The sequence below is a fragment of the Elephas maximus genome, chromosome 12, assembly GCF_024166365.1.
Source record: "Elephas maximus indicus isolate mEleMax1 chromosome 12, mEleMax1 primary haplotype, whole genome shotgun sequence".
Lineage (NCBI taxonomy): Eukaryota > Metazoa > Chordata > Mammalia > Proboscidea > Elephantidae > Elephas > Elephas maximus.
Window position 1 is genome coordinate 40,269,947 of NC_064830.1, and position 15,125 is coordinate 40,285,071.

Sequence of the window (15,125 nt, forward strand, 5' to 3'; positions counted from 1 at the left end):
GTAAGCTGAAATATTTTTCCATTTAATGTAACCATTAATAGAATTTAAAAGGGATTATATTCCACGGAAATTGCCAGAAAGGAAATCAGAAAATACAGGCAACATAAGAGAAGAAAGAAAATGGCATAACAACAACCAAAAATAAAGGAGGCATACACAAAAGAAAACAGAAAAACATGATAGCTGATTTAGGATAAAATATGTTTTACTATTGACTAAAAAAAAAAATTTAAAAACACTGTTTGTGCAGTTATCGTGCAATACAGCATTTCTACCCTCTCCCTCCTCATTGCTGCCATTCATCATCCCCTTTTTCTCTCCCTTTTCTCATTAAAGACGGTGGCACCGGCCTCATAGAATTTTCTGTCACTGTGAGTCTTTTTGGAAGCCCTGGTGGAGTAGTGGTTAAGTGCTACAGCTACTAACCAAAGGGTAGGCAGTTCGAATCCACCAGGAGCTCCTTGGAAACTCTATGGGGCAGTTCTACTCTGTCCTATAGGGTCACTATGAGTTGGAATCGACTCAATGGCTCTGTTTTTGTGTGTGTGTGTGTGTGTGAGTCCTTCCATCATTCTGAGTGACTCCAGGATCCTGGTCCAGCACCTTGGTGTCTCGGTCCCTTGGTTTCTTTATCTCAATTTCTTCAACTCTAGCAATTGACTTTCTCCGTTCCACCCCAGCCACCCCACAGCCACTGTCACTCATTGGAGCTTATCATCACCAAAACCATGCCATCTCCCAGTCATTAAGTCAAGCACAGCTCTTGACATTTTAGCTGTAAGAGGAGAGAAGTCAGATTCAATGGAGGATTTTTGCTTGGTTGAGATTTTTAATGAAAGAATGAGTTTTTTTTTTTTTTTTTTAAAGCCAACAGAAAGGATTACAATAAAAGGAAGAGGATGAGCATACGGAAAAGAAAAGGGAAAATTACTAGTTGCACATTGTGAAGATAACAGGTGGAAATGGGGTCCAAAGAAAAGGTGGGGGGAGACACTGGTCTTAGAGGTAGATACTGCTGCAATTGTGAACTGCATATCAAACTTAGAGAATGAGACCAAAGAGGTACCTAGAAAAAATTCCATTTCATTGTTTAACAAAGGAATAACGTAAATAACTACCTTAAGAAGTCAGGAAAAGAATATGATAATTTGAGGAAATTTTGTACAAGTAATAAAGATATAGTATCACGAATTAATGACTCCTAAGAGAAATGAGCTGTCTCTTTAGAAAAAAAAACCAGAAGTATACCTAGTTGATAAAATTAAGAAAAAAAAAAATTAGGAATAAAAAATGTGATTTACCCACAAATCTGAGGTTTACTTTTAAAAAACTAAATGAATACAATTTTTAACCCTGCTAATAAATTCGAAAATCACTATGAAAAAAAAAGGTTTTGAGAAATCTGTAAATTTCCAAAAATGATTCAAAAACTAAACAATTCGGTAGTTCAACAATCATAGCAAAACCTGTAAGAGTTGAAATGGAAACACACAAACACATGCGCACGCAGAAGGTGCGCTCAGGTGAAATCTTTCATATTCTCTGCGGAAAGATAATTTCCAATGCTATCCAGGTCCACAGTCCCTTATTTACAATTCTGAAATCAAAAAACATTCTGCAAACACATTTTTTTCATAAAACATTTGAAGGCAAAACCTGTTCAGAACTCCATGAGCAGCAAAATTTGACCTGAATAGATCTGAGGCTATATTATTCCACTTACTGTTTACATGTTTTGTTGTGAAATAGTAAAGTATTTTACTATGTACTGCTGCCTCAGCCCCCACAGGATGAGACAACACATGTACCATAGAGGGTATGTATCTCATTACTTTATCACCTGTATAAAAATACAAGGATTCTAATTTCAGAAACATATCCGTACTTAAGGGTTTCAGAAGAGGCCTTGCGGACCTGTATAAACTCTTACGGACAGAAAAAAAATGAAAAGTTTCAGAACTATTTTAAGAAGTTAGCATAACCCTGATCTAAAATTTGGCAAAAGGTGGTTCACTCAAGAAAGAAAACTGAAGTCTTATGTCATCGGACAAAAAGAAGCAAAAAGCTTATGTGAGAGGTATTTTTCACTTTTCAAACCTGGTGAGAAAAAAATAGGGTCACGTTTTAATATTCAAGGTTAAATAACTATTAGTACTGATCCTACCTTCACAAAAACATCACTTTTCATTCCTTCCTGGCACACATTTTGTGAAAATTCCAAGAATCTCAAGGACACTTACTCTACACAAATAGTAATGGTTACTAGTTTTGTAAAAAGAATAAGCTAGGAAATTAGTCCACCAGAGGGCCAAATGTACTGCTGCTATTATCATCAGACCACACACACTGTGTCTCTGTTAAAAGGATGTGACCCAGCAACAGGCGTCATCCTTGCCTATGGACCAGTGCTTAAGAGTGGAGGAGGCACTCGTAGCCACTGAAACCAGGAATTCCAGCGCTCCTGGGCCACTGCCACAAGAATTGGGATGGCTATGTCACACACCACCTAAGCTAGTCCTGTAGCAATCTCTACCAGGATGCAGGGAAGGGAGGGGAGACAACTCTGCCCAAGTGTAACGCCCACCCATGGTCATTCCATGTCGTTCAAGTTCTGAGAACCCAGTGTTACCGCTCGCTTAAACAGCTCTTCCTCACATCCCAGCTATTCTTCCAAAGACACTTAAATGGTGCCAAGGTGACTGAGTCCAGGGGGTTTCCAGCCTCAATCACATACTTCGAGCTGGCACCCTGCCCCACAGGAGAGAAAGAAATCCTTCTCTCAGTCCAAAGGACTGCCCATTTCCTGACTGTTGCTGTCTGATCAGTTTTGACTCATAGCAACCCCATGTGACAGGGCAGATTTGCCCCATAGGGTTTCCTAGGCTGTAATGTTTACAGGAGCAGATCACTGAGTCTCCTGCACAGCTACTGGTTGGGTTCGAACGACCAACTTTTCAGTTAGCAACTGAGCACTTGTGGTGCCAGGGCTCCTTCTATTTCCTGTTTATCCTTAGTTATATTATTTTCAAAGGGAAATTTGACCTTGTGATCTCCAAACTAAACAACGGCAAAATGAATTATGCAAAGTTAAGTAGTAGTGCTCTATCACTAAGTAAATGTTATTACAGGAATGCAAAAATATTAGGAAAAAAAACTAAATAAAACATCATACCAAAAAATCAAAGGAGAAAAATTACATACCTTCTTAAAATATGAGGAAGTACCTTTAGTATGCATTTCTAATTTATAACAAGAACCACCATAACAAAACCATTTCATAAACTAGAAGTGGAAAATGACTTCCTTGATATGATAAAAAGTACAATCTGTCCCAAGCCAAAAGTCATTAATTGCTAGTTAAAAATAAGTAATGTTATCATTGTCATAAAATAATGAGACAAAACTGTTTATAGTCATTATTTACAGTGTTCTAGAAGCTCTAGAAGGATTTCGTTTTGCTTGGATTCACAATCAATGCCCATGGAAGCAGCAGTCAAGAAATTTCCTTTGTGGAAACGTGCTGCAAAAGTCCTCTTTGAAGTGTTAAAAAGCAAAGATGTCACTTTGAGGACTAAGGCGCGCCATGGTATTTTCAATCACCTCATATGCATGCGAAAGCCGGACAATGAATAAGAAAGACCAAAGAAGAATAGATGCCTTTGAATTATGGTGTTGGCAAAGAATATTGCCATGAACTGCCAGAAGAACAAACAAATCTGTCTTGGAAGAAGCACAGCCAGAATGCTCATTAGAAGCAAGAATGGCTAGACTTTGTCTCAGGTACTTTGGACAGTCATCAGGAGGGACCAGTCCCTGAAGAACATCATGCTTGGTTAAGCAGAGAGTCAGCAAAACAGAGAAAGATCCCCAACAAGATGGATTGACACAATGGCACCACCTAGATCTGCACATACGGCTGATTGAGCACTTGAAATGTGGCTAGTCTGAACTGAGATACACACAGGATTTTGAAGACAGTATATAAAAAAAAAAAGACAGTGAAATATCTTGTTAATAATTTTTCTATTTGTTATGGATTGAATTGTATCTCCCGAAGAGGTATGTTGAAGTCCTAACCCCTGGACCTGTGAACGTGACCTTCTTTGGAACTGGGGTTTTTCTTTCGTTATTTAGTTAAGTCAAAGGAAGAGGTCATACTAGAATGGGGTGGGTCCTAGCTTTCATCCTTTCTGAGTGATATCTTATAAAAGGGAGAACAGACACAGAAAAAGTCACACACAGGGGTAAGACGTCCTGTGAAGATATATCTATGAGCAACGAAGGGACACCAGGGATTACTGGCAGCCACCAGAAGCTAGGTGAGAAGCATGGAACAGTTCTTCCTTCAGAGCCCTCAGAGGAAATCAACACAACTGATACCCTGATTTGATCTTCCAGCCTCCTGATGGAGAGAATAAATATCCATTTGCTGAAGCTACCCGTTCAGTGTGTTTTTGTGTTGTTGTAGTTTTTATGGCAGCCTAGGAAACTACAACGATATTGATGACACGTTGAACCAATATTTTAAGTATACTGTGTTAAACAAATGTATATTATGAAAATAAATTTTACCTCTTTGTTTTAATATTCTTTAACTCTGGCTACTAGAAAACCTAAGCTACAAACATGCCTGGCATTGTATTTCTATTAGACCATGCTCTTTCAGACAGTGTAGGTTAAAAAAAAAAAGTCTTTAACCACAAGAAATAAGAAGGCTGAATTATTACTGTCTGAGAATGAGATGTTTACATGAGAGAATCAACTGATAAACTGTAAGAAATATTTTTTTAAATAATTGTTATTTAGAAACTAATGGCTTTTTCCCCCCTGTGGTAGCATTAGCCAGCTAGAAAATACAAAGGAAAAATAAATCCCTTTTAATTGTCCACAGAGTATGTAGTATACTTAAGAATAAATTTTACAAGGAATGTAAGACATTTGTTGCTGTTAGCTGCCATGGAGTTGTTGGCCCTTGACTCGTGGCAACCTCCTGGACAACAGAACAAAACGCTGCTGCTGGTCCTGAGCCATCTCCATGGTGGGTTGCTGATTGTACCATTGGGATCCATAGGGTTTTTATTGCCTGATTTTTGGAAGTAGATTGCTAGGCCGCTCTTCCTAGTCCATCTTAGCCTGGAACCTTCACTGAAACCTGTTCAGTATCATAGCGTCACACAACCTTCCACTGACAAATGGGTTGGTGGCTGCACGTGAGGTGCATTGGCCAAGAATCAAACCTGGGTCTCCTGCATGGAAGATGAGAGTTCTACCACCGAACCACCCATGTCCCCAATTTATATATGAATAAATAGCTTTAAAGGCTTGTTTCTTCTTCTCCCACAGTTTAGAGAACTGAAGCTGTTCTCTGAGAACTTGGCCTAAAACTCAGTCACATCTTTAACTCACCACTTTTCAAGTCACTACACTCATCAGACTAACAGATTTTAGTGGATGGTGCCCGGGTGACCACCTTCTGAACATAATATGTAACCCACAATAAAAAAACCAACAAACTCAACTGTTTCTCCATGTTGAAAGAAATACTATTGATGAAGGCTTGCCTAAGGATATAGAACTACAGCTTTCCTCCAGAGACTAAAGTCTTCCCATGGATTAAACCAGACTGGCAGGTAAACACAAGGCTTATAATCCATCCCCCTTTGGTGCTGTTCTCAAAAGCCGAAAGCATGAGGTATGGTATAAGGAGCGGCCTGATAAAGCTGGCTGCTGCATTTACTAGTACATGTCGTGGAGCGCAACAATTACTTTATCATCCTATTTCCTACTACTGCCTCCATGTAGAATCTTTGTCTCTGGATTCAAAACTAGAACTTGTTTGATTCTTCTAAGTGACTGTTCATTTTGGGGGCAGTGTGATTCATACAATTGATTCTCCTTCTTTTGCCATTAGATGCTGGCAAACTTAGGACCAAATGTGCAGCACATTTCCATCGAACGTGGTAGAGCCCACAGCAAACAATTTGACTAACGACCTTGTTTTTGGCTCCATCTTACTTTTTTTACCTTTATTTTCCTTTCACTTTAATTTCTTTACTTACTTACCTGAACACTACTTTGTAAAGCATGATACACCAGTTATAATTACACACTGACTTTATGGTTTGTCTCTTTCTCCCTTTAATTTTTTTTTTTTTTCTTTTAAATGTTGGGCTAGTTCTTCTATTTACCCCAGATAAAAATTAGGACAAGTCTCTTAACAGTTTTTGTTATTTTTAGGCAATAAACTTCTTTTTATGATAGTCAAAACTTCAACCTTTATTTAAAGTCAGCCTTTTCACTCTCTCACAGCTTAGGTACAAGGAACAGATGGGAAGTCTGCTGGTCTCTTTGCTCCATCAACACTCTCCCACCACACTTCTCCAAAGCAGTTTCAGGAGCATAGAAGTATTTACAGGACTAGTAAGTGGGGGTGATCTAGCTAGGGTGGTCAACTGTCTCAGTTTGTCTGGGGCTAGGGGTTTCCCAGGATGCAGGAAAGTTTGGTGACCTTGATGTGGCATTAGCACCCTCTTTTTTAGACTTAATAGTGGTTAAGTGCTATGGCTGCTAACAGAAAGGTCAGCAGTTCAAATCCATCAGGCGGTCCTTGGAAACTCTATGGAGCAGTTCTACTCTTTCCTATAGGGTCGCTATGAGTCAGAATCGACTCAACTGCCACAGATTTGGTTTTTGGTTTTAGACCTAATAGTCTGAATCAGCTAGACGGCAATGGGTTTAGTTTTGGTTTTAGACCTAATAGACTTAGTTGTGGCCACTTTTTAAAGTAAATGGCTCCACCTTGCTGGAAACCTCTCACTTTTGATGTGGGCAAGTACAACTCTATCCTGGCTGGTCACTTGTGACTCCTTCTGCAGCACCTAGAAAATCTGTGTAAACCTCAATCCTTTTCCTACCAGGGTCCCATTGTGCCTCCCCTGGTCCCTTTTACAGGCTCTAAGAGAGCCTGCCGTGACTTTTACACCTGGCCCACAGCTGGGAGACACTGGAGCATTCTTGCCATCATCAGCCCTGGGAGAGAGGCCAACCCTACAGAGCACAGCCCTCTCTCCCATGCTCTCCTTCAGCTCAGTCCACCAGCCAGCTCCTCATCCTCTGCATTTCTCAGGCACAATTCTGACCCAGTCCTCTGTGTTCCCAATAGAGGACTCATATCGATATGACACTCTACAAATGGTCCTACTGAAGCCCTTTCCCCCAAGCATGATGAAAAACACTACTTCCCATGCCTTCCTCATAAGGGGAGAGAACTCGCAGCAAACCAACAGCCGTCCCCCACATTCCTCCTCCCCCAAAAAATACTCCTTTTTACATTCAATTTTTAATTCTTTTATTTTTTCCAAGTGGATGAGAAGTTTAAGATGGTCGAACTGCTTTTCTGTAATCTTCTTTATCAATTCTCTGCCATGGCAGTCACCTCACTTTGGAGAGTGGAACCTATAGTCTTGCAGGATTAGCTAAGGTTTTCATTTTAACACCATGCTATGCTTATACAGATATATGTTGGTTTGTGTATGCATTCAAACATTGTGTTTGTTGTGTGTTTGACATCCACGTTAAGATCACATAATATTTTTAACTATTGGAGGCATGGCCAGGTAGTGACAGGGGCATAAGCAAACAAGGAAGAGGGCTGTGTTTGGTTTTAGATCTAATAGTCTGAATCAACTCGATGGCAACGGGTTTAGTTTTGGTTTTAGACCTAATAGACTTAGTTGTGGTCACTTTTTAAAGTAAATGGCTATGTGATCTTCTATCACTTCTGCAGAGCTAAATGAATTGTATGTTTCTGCATCTGTTCTTCATCATCTGAACACACAACCCCTCCTTTTCAGTATGCACACATTTGAAAATGCAACTTTGGAGGCTTTAAATTTTGACAAACATTGCAGATGTTTAGGAATAACTTTACCTGTGACTTGTCAAGAGCAGTCACACATAAGCTGAGGTTCAGAAAGAAAGTGAAAGCATTCCTTCCTAAATAAACCTTTCATAACTTTATTTTGATGCTCACTTTAACACTCTTAATTCAGGTGGGAGTTTGTATATACTTTCCCTGAATCCTTAATTTGTTGTTGTTGTTAGGTGACATCAAATTGGTTCTGACTCATAGCAACCCTATGTACAACAGAACAAAACATTGCTGGGTTCTGCATCATCCTCACAATCGTTGCTATGTTTGAGCCCATTGTTGCAAACACTGCGTCAATCCATCTCATTGATGGTCTTCTTCTTTTTCACTGACCGTCTACTTTAACAAGCATGATGTTCTTCTCCAAGGACTGGTCCCTCCTGATAACATGTCCAAAGTATGTGAGATAAAGTCTTGCCATTCTCACTTCTAATGAGCATTTTGGCTGTACTTCTTCCAAAACAGATTTGTTCATTCTTTGGCAGTCTATGGTATATTATTCTTTGCCAACATGGTAATTCAAATATATCAATTCTTTGAATCCTTAATAGCACAGGTTTAATAGACTGGAAAGGCAGGGCAAGGAGACATATATCCATGGCGGAAGTCCACATCCTTCTGCCTGTGTTCATAGAAAACCTAAGAGAGTCTCTGAGAGCCTTCAGGAGCCGGTGGCTTTGAGATGTCCTATGTGCCTGGCCTCGGGCTTGGGACTTCCTCACCTCCCAGACAAAAGAATCTCTTTGGCCCTTGAGACAAGGATAAAGGCCCTATCAAAGCCCAGACATTCAATTTACAAAGGTCCAAGACTTAGAGTCCTTATGGTGTCTCTCCACTCCATCCATGAGATAAGAAATGCCTGAGAACCACTTCTTCTCTGCAAGAGCACAGGGAACAATTGGCTGTGGGAAGAGGGGAAGACAAAGAAATTTAGGCTAACAGGAGAGGCGTGCCATTCCCTAACACAGAAAGCAATGAAGAAGTGACAGATTTGGAAGATGAGGAGTTCAGTTTGTGGTGAAACTACCAAATGAAGATGTACAAGTATGCATTTAGACTCATAATTCAAGAAAAACACCCAGTCTACAGACACAAATGTAAAACTATAAACCTCAAAGCCAGGGGTGTTTTTATTTCTCATTAGTAAATTGCTCAGTTTTTAATTGGCAAAAGCACAAGTTTCAGATGACATATAGGAGGAGTTCCAAGTAGCAGTGCTGAACCGCTCTCATCATGCAGGTGGCCAGAATCTCCTGAAGTGGTTTCTATCGCTGCATAACAAGTTACAAAAATTAGTGGCTTAAAAAAAATACACCTTTATTATCTCAAAGTTTCCATGTGTCAAGAGTTTGAACATGGCTTAACTGGGTCCTCTACTCAAGGTCTCAAAGGCTGCACTCAAGGTGTTAGCTGGGCTATGTTCTCATCTGGAAGCTTGACTGGAGAAGAATTCATTTCCAAGCTCACTCAGGTTGCTGAAAGAATTCATTTCCTTGGGTTGGGTTGCAGGACTGAGGACTCTGGCTTCTTGTTGTCTGTTGGTTGGAGATTGCCCTCAGTTCCTAGGGGCTTCCTGCCATTCAGAGAGGCCCACTGCAGTTCCTTGCCAAGTGGGCTTCTTGACATAGCCACTTACTTCATCACGCCAGCATGGAGTGTCTCTAGAACAAGTCTGCTAGCAAGATGGAGTGTTATATAATGCACCATAATCTCAGGGGTGACATCCCATCACCTTTACCATATTCTGCTGGTTAGAAGCAAGACACAGGGCCTGCACGTACTCAAAGGAAGGGGATTATGCAGGATACCAGGAGTAGAGGATCATGGACCTCAGAATCTGTCCTCGTGGTGTGTGGTGCATGGTGTATGGATGGAGAGATGTGGGAACGTAATTGAAAAGACATCAGCAAAGGGCAAGCACAGCAGTGAGAGGCACGACAACACTCACCACATATTCTGCTATGATAAGCCAGAGAAGACATGCAATAATCAGAGATTTTGGCATCATGGTGGGGAAAATATTTTTGCTAAATACATATATTAACCCCTTTGTTAGTGTCATTTCTTGTTAAATAATTTCATTGATATAACTCTAAGAGTCCTATCAAATATTTCAGAAATGCTGAAAGTGGGACCCCAAAACTAAACCCACTGCTGTCGAGTCGATTCCAACTCGTAGTGATGCCAAACAGTTTCCAAGGCTGTAAATCTCTACGGAAGCAGACTGCCACATCTTCCTCCCGCAGAGCCACTGGTGGTTTCAAACCACGGACGTTTCAGTTAGCAGTCAGTTGCTTTAACCACTGTGCCACTAGGGCCCTGAAGGTGGGCAAGGGTAGACAAATAAGCTAGCCTGATAAAAATCCTTAAAATTCTTGGACGATTATATTGACATAGGAATTGAACATTGAGTGGGCATGGTAATTGCTCAATGAACATTTTGGTTGATTGATCTTCCCACTTTTCTACCAGAAAGAATGGAGTTGATGAGATTTTGGAAGGAAGTACCAAATATATGCTAGGTGCTAAAATCAGATCCCAGATACTCCAATTCATCAACAGCCTCTGCAAACGGAAGTCTAATCACAGAACGCATGAAGCCTTGGCCTCGGTTATCCTCTGTGGTCTAGCGTCCCAGCACCTCCCGGTAAGAACTGGCTGAGCCTCTCCCAGAGCTGTCAGCATGAGAGGCTGATGCGGTTTCATCTCAGTCTTTTCTCTACCAGAAGCGTGCTCATGACACTGCCATCTGCTCAGCAATACGGCATCCCAGGCACCAGGGACAGTGATCAGGACGTGAAACTGAGTATGGGGCCATTTCTTCCTGATGCCTCAGAACTCATCTCCCCTCAAAAACAATAAGGCCAGACATGTCCTATTTATCAGGGACGCAGCTAGCATGGCAGCAAATATTTGTTCTCAGTAATTCTAGGACTTCAAGTATGTTTGATAGTAATCGAACCCAGTCTGCTTCAGCAACTGCTTTTGCAAAGCTGGATTTCACCAGGTAGGTAGTAGTGAGAAGGGCCTCTTGCCTCATCAAAAACCAACAGAGGACATGTGCATTTCTGCTTGTCCAAAAACACAAGCATGTTGGGAAACACTCATCTCTCTCTAAAGAGCTGATTACCCCAATCACAGAGAAAAAACATTCAAGCCAGTCAGTCTAGGAGAGGTGGTGCATGGAGGATGAGTAGATAAACATTTCATTTCAGGTTTTGAAAATGGACCCATTGGATGTCCTTGTCCTTCTGTTTTCTTTGTTTGTTTTGTGAAGACAGGGGTGTTTGAGAAAACACAATTTGTAAAAAAGAAAAACCAAACAATAGTTTAGCTTAACTGCTAAAAAAACATCTGCCTTGAGCATTATGCTCTTTTAAGGACTATCTACATGGGGTCAAAGCAACAACAGTGGCTAGAAAGATTAGACTGGAACCTTAGGGGGTAGTGAGTTTATGTTAATGGGGGAGGAAAAACTCAGAAAAGGAAGGTGAGAATGCTTGCACAGTGGTTGCAATCAGTGTCACTGAACTGCACGTGTAGAAAGAGTTGAATTGGCGTATATTTTGCTGTGTAAGGAAACCCTGGTGGCATCGTGGTTAAATGCTACTGCTGCTAACCAAGAGCAGCTTGAATCTGCCAGGTGCTCCTTGGAAACTCTACAGGGCAGTTCTACTCTGTCCTATAGGGTAGCTGTAAGTCAGAATCTACTTGATGGCAGTAGGTTTGGTTTTTGGTTTGGTTTTTGCCGTGTATATTCTCAACAACAACAACAAAATAAAAACAAAAGTCAACCCCATGTCTAAACCCTAGTTTCTCCATTTACTGTCTGTTCACCTTTCAACAAAACACCCTAATGCCCTTAAATCTGTTCCCTCATCTGCTTAGAAGAGAAATTTTTTTTAAAGGTGCAAAGGTAAAAATTTTTTAAGGGAAATTTTTACAGGGTACTGCAGTGGCCACATTTTGGAAGCAAAGAAAGCAACATAGACTGTAGACTTGGAGAACTAAAGCCAGCTTTCGGTCCATCACACCCATTTAAACCACTCTTGGTAAGACAGCCATCTAGAAGAGGTGAAGGGCTGTGCCCTCCATATTCTGTGATATAGGAACTAACTCCCTGTCCTTAAGCTATCTCCTTATTTAGGTATGCTTCCTGTTTCTGGCCAAGATAAGAAAAACAAGAGGTTGGGGGTTGAAGACCACAGAACCAGTTAAGGACAAACCTGGCCCACCTGATACGCACAGAACCATGCATCTCCCATCCTCTGGGTGACCCCAGAACTCTTCTTCCACCACATGGAACCAAACTCTAGCAGACCAAGATTGGGGGAAGGCTTTCAGAAGCGAGAGATCCAAGCCTAAGATCCGGTTTGGGAGACCACCCCTTCCTTTTTAGACTGAGCAAGTGCAGAAAGACCTGCCTGCCCCTGAAATGCCTTTTCAGGCCAGACCAATCAGCAAGCTGGTCCCACCGTGAGGCTTTTCTGAAGACCCCAAACCCCATTTACTTCACCCATGTAAACCCCTTGGGCTATAGTTCTGGGAGCCATCTTGATAATGTAAGTCCCAGTATGCTTCTTTGCTTGGCCAACTAAATAAAGCTGCTTCTTTCACTTTCACCCATCTGGTGTCTCTATGGCCACGCCAAGCTGGCCTGGAACAGTCCAGTTACATTTTTGTTATCTGATGTCAAATTGGCCCCTGACTCATGGTGAACTCACGTACAGCAGAACGAAAAGCCGCCCAGTCCTGCTCCATCCCCATAATTAATTATGACTCGGACCATTGTGATCCACAGGGTTTTCAGCAGCTAATTTTCAGAAGTATACTGCCAGGCTTTCTTCCTAGTCCATCTTATTTTGGAAGCACCACTCAAACCTGTTCAACATCGTAGCAACATGCAAGACTCCACTGACAGATAAACGGTAGCTGTGCGTGAGATGCATTGGCCAGGGTTTGAACCTGGGTCTCCCGCACAGAAGGTAAGAATTCTACCATTGAACCACCAGTGCCCCCCAAACCAGTTGTCATGGAGTCCATGCTAAATCATGACAACGTACGTGTGCCAGAGTAGAACTACAGTCCACAGGGTTTCCAATAGCTGACTTTTTGGGAGCAGCTTGTCAGACTTTTCTTCTAAGGTGCCTTCTGAGGAACCTCCAACCTTTCAATTAGCAGCTGAGCATATTAACCATTTGTATCACCCGGGAACTCATCTACAAGCCTAGAAACTAAGGCTCTTGTTGGGAAAATCTTGCCACCAGAAAGTGTCAATGTGTATCACTATACCCTAGCCATGTCTGCCAGTCAGGAGAGGCCAGTCAAGAAAAACAAATATTCAGCAGCTTTGCCTGTGGCTGAGAAGACCCCCTGTTGGGGATGGGCCTAAAAAGGGTGGGGCTTAGAGCAGGCGCAGGCTTAGCTGGATCAGTGAGCTTTGTGCTGACACCCTGACACAGGCTGAGCCCCAACCCCAATCAATGACTGCTTCCAACTTGACCCTACAGCCCCCCCAGAACTGTCCAATAACCAGCCGCCCCCTGCTGGACGTCACGGTAGCACATCTTCCCAGGCTATCCAGCTCCAGCCATGTGAAGCTCAGAAGGAAAGAAATGGTGGCAGAGCAGACAGCAAGGATGTTTCAGCAGCTCCCATGCAGATTAGCAGGTCTACATCTATGCACTGGGGCAGCCCCATCTCTGTGCATCAGGAAGCTTCACGGACATATTTGTTTACTCTATTTGCCAATATGCAGTTTGCATAATATTGAATCTGGAAAGGACACTGCATCCGCTGACAGGAGTTTTCCCAGCTGGAAAAAGAAAAGAAAGAAAGAAACCAGCTTTACATTTTGGTGGTAAAAATAAAGATACCAATGCCGTGTGCCAGGCTTTCTGATGGATGGTTCACTGGGTGGGGAAGGCCGTGTCTGTGGTCAGGCCATGCTCCCACATCCAAAGTATTGTTGGATGGCTTTCCTGTAAACACTGTTGGCAGCTCCAGGGATGGCTCTTTTGGTAAAAAGGATGTGCTGGAATGAAATGTGGGCCTCCAGCCAAGACACATTTCTTCCTATAAAACAGAAAACATGCATGTGTCAGGATGCGAGGAGCCAAGCCTCTCAGAGAGTGGAGGCGTCCTTCTCAGCATCCCTGGAGGAAGGGAAGGACAAGAGAGAGCCAGGATTTGACCTGAGAAGTCTGCTAAGGAGCAAAGAGCTGAGAATGTATACAGCTCCTATGCCCCCTGGCCACACTTTTCAGTCAGTGCGTTCTGCCAATTTGTTTATATTCTCAGGTACAATGCAGGGCCTGAGGCCCCTTCGAATTTGTCAAAACAAAGACACAAAAGCACAAAGCCAGGGTAAGTGAAAGGAAGCCCAAAAGGGACTATCAATCTCAGGCCTCAGAGAGCCATTTGAAAGGATTCCCTCTTCTCATGGGGATACCCAAACTCGAACCCCTTCCCCTCTCAGACACCTCAGCCCCTCTACCCAGGGATGGGTTACCCAATAAACAAGGTATTCATGGACTTAATTGTGTTTGCCTACTAATCTGTAGTACACGATTTCACCTGAGTTTCACCACATCTTTGATTATGCACTACAGATTAGTAATAAACACAATTAAGCCTTCATACCTTGCTTACCGTAGGCTGGTGCATACCATGCTCACTGGTTAACCCGGCCCTGCTTCCACCAAGGCTCCTGCGAAATGCTCGGAAGTGCTGCTCATCCAAACATTACTCCTACATGTGGCACAAGTCCCTGGTCTCTTCCTACTCAGAGTGTGGGTCACAGACCAGCACCTGGGAGCTTGTTAGAAATGCAGAATCTGCGGCTTCACCCCAGACCTGCTGCATCAGAATCTGCATTTTAACAAGACCCCCAGATGATTCATATGACATTAAAGTTTCAGAAACATTGCCTTAGATGCTTCCTAGAGCATCCTCGTAATGGGCAGATGTTCCTTTTTCAAGGCCCTGGCAGCTGAGGACAATGGACTGTGAAGAAGCCCAGGTGACAGAGTCCTCCCTCACACAGCAGGCAGTTTGCAGCCCTGAGTCTGAGTAACAGACATTTGGACCACATGAACCAACAAACACCCGGAGACCCTGGTGGCGTAGTGGTTAAGTGCTACAGCTGCTAACCAAGAGGTTGGCAGTTCAAATCCGCCAGGCGCTCCTTGGAAAC

General features: G+C 42.4%; 1 non-coding gene across 1 annotated transcript; it reads right to left on the bottom strand.

Annotated features, from left to right (window-relative positions):
- Positions 1 to 12,874: 12,874 nt before the first annotated feature.
- TRNAR-UCU (transfer RNA arginine (anticodon UCU)) lies at positions 12,875 to 12,945 on the bottom strand. The gene has a single exon. It is a non-coding gene; the product is annotated as a tRNA-Arg (tRNA).
- Positions 12,946 to 15,125: the final 2,180 nt, after the last annotated feature.